The sequence below is a fragment of the Dermochelys coriacea genome, chromosome 24 (genome assembly GCF_009764565.3).
Source record: "Dermochelys coriacea isolate rDerCor1 chromosome 24, rDerCor1.pri.v4, whole genome shotgun sequence".
In the NCBI taxonomy this organism is placed as follows: domain Eukaryota; kingdom Metazoa; phylum Chordata; order Testudines; family Dermochelyidae; genus Dermochelys; species Dermochelys coriacea.
The window spans coordinates 10,249,001-10,255,349 of record NC_050091.1 but is presented as its reverse complement, the minus strand read 5'-3'; positions in this window follow the sequence as shown (position 1 = coordinate 10,255,349).

Here is a 6,349-nt window from a genome sequence, read left to right as displayed (position 1 = left end):
GGACCACTGGTCTGACACAGTGGGCTGTTCTTACATGGTTCAGCAGTTCCCTCGCTCAGCCTGTGTAGTCCTGGAAGGGGTTAAACTAGCAGCCTGGAGTGCCCACTGCTGGAGCAGAGGTCTGGGGGAGCAGGTGAATGAGTGGGGGTTGGGGAGTGCGCAGGCGCTGCTTTCAGGGTGAGGGTGGCTGTGTTTGCGTCCCAAGAAAGGGTTCAGATGAGGAGTCTGGGGCTGGGAGTGTACCCTAAGCTCCCAGTGCTAGAAACACTGAGGGCTTTGCCTGCCCCAGCTGCTTGAGGCCACCCAGCCACTGCATTGGCTGCTGCCAGACGGGACCAGCCCAAGGAGGATTGGACCAGTCTGTAACAGAAGATAGCCAGCAACCTGCAGAGGAGGAGCCTGGGCAGCTGGGAGTGCAGGCCATCAGTGTGGGGCTCTGTGCCCACCTGCAGTGTGGATGCATCTCCCTCTCCTGCTGGAGGCTGCCACCTTGGTTTTGAGCTGTTTGTCCATTTTGGGGTAGCACCTAGGAGCCCCAGCTGTGAACCAGTACTGCATGGTGCCAGGCACTATACAGACACGCAACAGTGTCCCTGCCCCAAAGAGCTTCCGATCTAAGTACAAGATGAGATGACAGAGGGAGAGAGAGATGGGGGCACAAGGAAACAGATGCTGTTGGGCAGCGATCTCAGCTTGCCACGGTCACATTTTGCAGAAGTCATGGCAAAGGGGAGTTGTAAGGAGGGATTTGAAGGCTAATGAGAGCTGTGCAGATGTCTGAGAGGAGCTACTCCTGAGTGGGAGGGGCAGCCTGGGAGAAGCCAGGAGAGGGGAGGGAAGAGGGGGTGACCTGCTCAAAGTGAGGGGCTAGGGGAATGAGCAGCAGCGGTCTGAAGAAATATGACCAGGGCATGACTGTGCTTGCCAAGGCCAGCAAGTAACTGAAATGTGAGTGGCTGAGAGCCTGGCCGAGGGGTTTAGCTGGGTGGAGGAGAGGAAAGGCTGTGTCTTAGAGATGTTCTGTAGAAAGGATCTGGGACTTAACCAGAGTCTGGCTGTGAGGAGCCAGAGCAAGGTCCAGCTGATGGGCCTGATGCTGCCGGCGTCCCCTGGGTCTGAGTAAGGAGGTAGAGGGGAGGGCTGGAGGCAGATCAGGAGCTCTGCTCTAGCCAGATGGAGCTTGAGCTGATGGCCAGACACCTCCAAGGAGATGTCAGGGCCAGACTGAGGTGGTGGTTTTGGTGGAAGGAGGCAGGGCTGGAGCCAAGCATGGGTCTGGGACGCGCCAGCAGAGAGATGGTCCTTGAACTTGTGGATGATTTGACGCCCCTCGCACGTTCCCAGAACACTGGGAGCTCCGGCACGTCTCGACATGGTGCAGGCCTGCCCACACCAGCCTGAGGGCGGGTGCAAGCTCACGCTGCACAGGGGCAGAGTGGCTCCCTCTGCCAATACCAGACAAAGCCCCAGTACCGGCTGGGGGACAAGCCTCTCCAAGAGGTTTAATACTGGACGAGCGGCAAACGCCCGACAAGGGGAGAGGGGAATGAACGTTCGACCACCACCTCCTCCCTGTCTCCCTGAGAACCCCCATAGCTTAGGGTAACACACCAGCAGGGAGGGCCCCCTGTGCAGGACTGTGCTGGGGGAAGCAGCCCCGAAGGAGCCACCCTTGGGGAACCTGTAAAGGACTCACTGCAGGGCAATGCTGCCCAGAACGGACGGCCCCAGCATGGCTGGACTGTCAGAGAGGTGGCAGGCCCAGGACTCTGCTCCCCTGGTGCAGGTGGTGCTGTGCGGTAGTGTCTGTCTCCACCTTCCCCCTGGCAGCTCTGCAAAGCTTGGCAGGGTTGTGGGCAGACGAGCAATGGAGCTTTCATGGGAATGACCCCACCACCACCTAGGGGCAGGACCCGACAAGGACCCATGGTTCCTTCCGTTACATCAGGAATGGGGTCAGTCTGTTCTCCCTGCCCTGGTGCTTCGGCTGCTCCTGCCCCAGCCTGCAGGTCTGGCAGATTCCTGGAGGCCCCCATGCAGCCGGGATCCTGGCTGCCCGCTGCTCCCGCAGCCGCTGCCTGGGGAGGGCTCCTGAAGGCTGTGCTGTGTGTTGACAAACCTGGTGCTGGTTGTCAGGAGTTAATTAGCCCCAGCTGGTGGGGAAGGGGAGGCTGCGATCTCAGGGGCCGGCATCCCTCGGGCTGCCCCAGTTGCTAAAGCACTGCAGCATGTTTACAGAAAGCCTGGCTTCCCCATGGCCCTCCGGGCGCTTATTTCAGGCTCACGCAAGTTAAAAGGCAGCAGAGAGGCCTCGGGAGGACATGGGGCACCATTTCTGCCCGCAGCACTTCACTGCCAGGCTGTGAGGGGAGCCAGGCCCAAGGCAGGTGAACACAGTGCCACTATGTGCGCAAGCCCAGAGAGCCGCCTTCCCCGCCAGGAGAGGCAGGAATGGCCAGTAGCCTTTTGCCACGAAAGCTGTTTCTATGGGCTGCTGCTGTTCCTTCGCATGGGGCAATTTAAACAGGCCAAAGTCCTGGATGGGGCCTCCGGGGGACCCCTCTCCAGGTCGATTGCCTGGGATCCAGCCCCTACATTAATGTTACCCCAGAGTCTCAGGCATGACCCTGAAAAGCATTGTCAGTGTCATCCCCAGGGCTGCTCAGACTGGTTCTCTGATACAGCCTGCCAGGCGTGGAATGGGGTGTGTCATGGGCTCTGGCGCTGCCAGTAACTGGGACACCTGGGTTCTCTTCATGGTTACAGCGGGGTCCTGCTCCTCCCCCACACCCCCAAGGGAGGGTGTGGTTTCCTTGGTGGCTGTAAAGGTCCTTGGCATCAGGATGCTGGAGACATGCAGGTCTCTGTGGGGTTCCTCCAAGTGGGGCCATCTGGGCTGGCCCACAGACTGAAATGGACAGGCCTGCTGCTCTCTGAGCAGGGTTCCTGTCAGGGTGACCAGACAGCAAATGTGAAAAATCAGGACGGGGGCGGGGGGTAATAGGAGCCCAGAAAGAAAAAGACCCAAAAATCAGGACTATCCCTATAAAATCAGGACATCTGGTCACCCTAGTTCCTGTCCATGGCAGCTGGAAGGAGTAGCTGCCAGAGGGGATGGTGCAAGTCACATGTACCCGGGGTCGTGTGAGCCCACAACAGGGCTGTGGCTGTTGGCACCTGATAGCAACCAGCTGAGGGCCTTTCCCAGCACCCAGCTGGCCTTCAAATGGGCCCCAGAGCCTTGTCCACGTGAGACTGCAGGGAAGGACTGTGAGAGCAGTGGCGCCTCGAAACTCTCCCTGTGCAAGGGGCAGGTGGGTCCTGGACCCCAAGCCCTTACCTTTAAGGCCAGGCCGCACTCGCAGGCGACGCCCGGATAGCCCTGAGGCTGGCAGGTTGGGGCTAAGCTAACCCTGAGCTGGTTGCTGCTCTGAGTGTGTAGTGTGTCCCTGGCTGGGGCAGAGCTGGGGGGCGGCTCAGGGTTTAGGCGCCCTGTGCTCCAAGCGCCTGGTCATTAATTTGCTCCGCTGCTGAGGGGACGCGGCCTCCCTGGAAGCGGGGGGGGGGGGGGGGTCAGTTCCTCAAGCTGCTTGACTGAGCTCACAGGATTGGAAGCAGCAGCTTTTCTCTCCTCCGCAAGCCCCAGTCCAACCCCCAGCGCCCTGACTTGGGGTGGGGAATTGGGGTCATCGGATGTGTCCATATGTGTGACTGAGTTTCCCCAGGCACTGGGTACCTCTATGCACTGAGCGTACAGGGGAGGGCGGGCACCAGGTTGGGACGCAGCCCCTCAGCGTTGTTACAAAGGCCCTGTCAGGAGCTGACTAGAGCCTAAGAATGGAAACAGAGAAGCTGGATGACAGTGGGAGTCCCAAGACTGGCCTGGCCATTAACTGGCAGCCCAGGAGGAGGGTACTGGGGGGTAGGGAGGGGCGGTACTGGGGATGATACAGGGGGGTAAGCGGGGTTGGGGGCAGTACTGGGGGAAATGGGGGGTGATATGGAGGCTGGGGGTATTGGAGGTGATACAGGGCTGGGAAGGGGTATTGGGGGGCAGTATTGGAGGCATTGGGGGTGATACAGGGGCATGGGGGGGCAGGAGGGTGGTACTGGGGCAGTGGGTGTGATACAGGGCTGGGGGGCTGGAGGGGTGGTATTGGGGACAGTGGGGGAGTGAACGTGGGCTGAGGGGGTGATACGGGGCTGAGAAGGGGTATGGGGGCTGGGGACAGTGGGATGGTGATACAGGGATGGGGGTATTGGAAGGGGGGTACTGGGGGCAGTGGGGAAGTGATACGTGGGCTGGGAGGGGATATGGAGGCTGGGGGGGCAGTACTGGGGCAGTGGGGGGGGGGTGATACAGGGATGAGAGGTATTGGGAGAGGCAGTACTGGGCAGTGGGGGAGTTATACGGGGCTGGGAGAGGGGTATGGGGGGCTGGGGGAGCAGTACTGGGGCAGTGGGGGGTGATACAGAGATGGGGGTATTGGGAGGGGCGGTACTAGGGGCAGTGGGGGAGTGATACGGGGCAGGGGGTATTGGGAGGGGGGGTACAGGGGCAGTGGGGGAGTGATATGGGGCAGGGGGTATTGGGAGGGGCAGTACTGGGGCAGTGGGGGAATGATACGGGGCGGGGGGTATTGGGAAGGGCGGTACTGGGGCAGTGGGGGAGTGGCACGGGGCTGGGAGGCGGTATGGGGGGCTGGGGGGGCAATACTGGGGCAGTGGGGGAGTGATACAGGGCGGGGGGTATTGAGAGGGGCGGTACTGGGGCAGTGGGGGAGTGATACGGGGCGGGGGATATTGGGAGGGGCGGTACTAGGGGCAGTGGGGGAGTGATACGGGACGGGGGTATTGGGAGGGGCGGTACTGGGGCAGTGGGGGAGTGATACGGGATGGGGGTATTGGGAGGGGCGGTACTAGGGGCAGTGGGGGAGTGATACGGGATGGGGGTATTGGGAGGGGCGGTACTAGGGGCAGTGGGGGAGTGATACGGGACGGGGGTATTGGGAGGGGCGGTACTGGGGCAGTGGGGGAGTGATACAGGATGGGGGTATTGGGAGGGGCGGTACTAGGAGCAGTGGGGGAGTGATACGGGACGGGGGGTATTGGGAGGGGCGGTACTAGGGGCAGTGGGGGAGTGATACGGGATGGGGGTATTGGGAGGGGCGGTACTAGGGGCAGTGGGGGAGTGATACGGGATGGGGGTATTGGGAGGGGCGGTACTGGGGCAGTGGGGGAGTGATACGGGATGGGGGTATTGGGAGGGGTGGTACTGGGGCAGTGGGGGAGTGATATGGGGTGGGGGGTATTGGGAGGGGCGGTACTAGGGGCAGTGGGGGCGTGATACGGGGGGGTATTGGGAGGGGCGGTACTAGGAGCAGTGGGGGAGTGATACGGGGGGGTATTGGGAGGGGCGGTACTGGGGCAGTGGGGGAGTGATACGGGATGGGGGGTATTGGGAGGGACGGTACCGGGGCAGTGGGGGAGTGATACAGGGTGGGGGTATTGGGAGGGGCGGTACTAGGGGCAGTGGGGGAGTGATACGGGATGGGGGTATTGGGAGGGGCGGTACTAGGGGCAGTGGGGGAGTGATACGGGATGGGGGTATTGGGAGGGGCGGTACTCGGGCAGTGGGGGAGTGATACGGGGTGGGGGGTATTGGGAGGGGCGGTACTAGGGGCAGTGGGGGAGTGATACGGGGTGGGGGGTATTGGGAGGGGCGGTACTAGGGGCAGTGGGGGAGTGATACGGGATGGGGGTATTGGGAGGGGTGGTACTAGGGGCAGTGGGGGCGTGATACGAGGGGGTATTGGGAGGGGCGGTACTAGGAGCAGTGGGGGAGTGATACGGGGCGGGGGGTATTGGGAGGGGTGGTACTGCGGCAGTGGGGGAGTGATAAGGGGTGGGGGGTATTGGGAGGGGCGGTACTAGGGGCAGTGGGGGCATGATACGGGGGGGTATTGGGAGGGGCGGTACTAGGAGCAGTGGGGGCGTGATACGGGGTGGGGGGTATTGGGAGGGGCGGTACTAGGAGCAGTGGGGGAGTGATACGGGGTGGGGGGTATTGGGAGGGGCGGTACTGGGGCAGTGGGGGAGTGATATGGGGTGGGGGGTATGGGGAGGGGCGGTACTAGGGGCAGTGGGGGCGTGATACGGGGCGGGGGGTATTGGAAGGGGCGGTACTAGGAGCAGTGGGGGCGTGATACGGGGCGGGGGGTATTGGGAGGGGCGGTACTGGGGCGGTGGGGGGCTGGGGGGGTGGTACTGGGGCAGTGGGGGAGTGATACGGGGTGGGGGGTATTGGGAGGGGCGGTACTGGGGCGGTGGGGGAGTGATACGGGGGGGT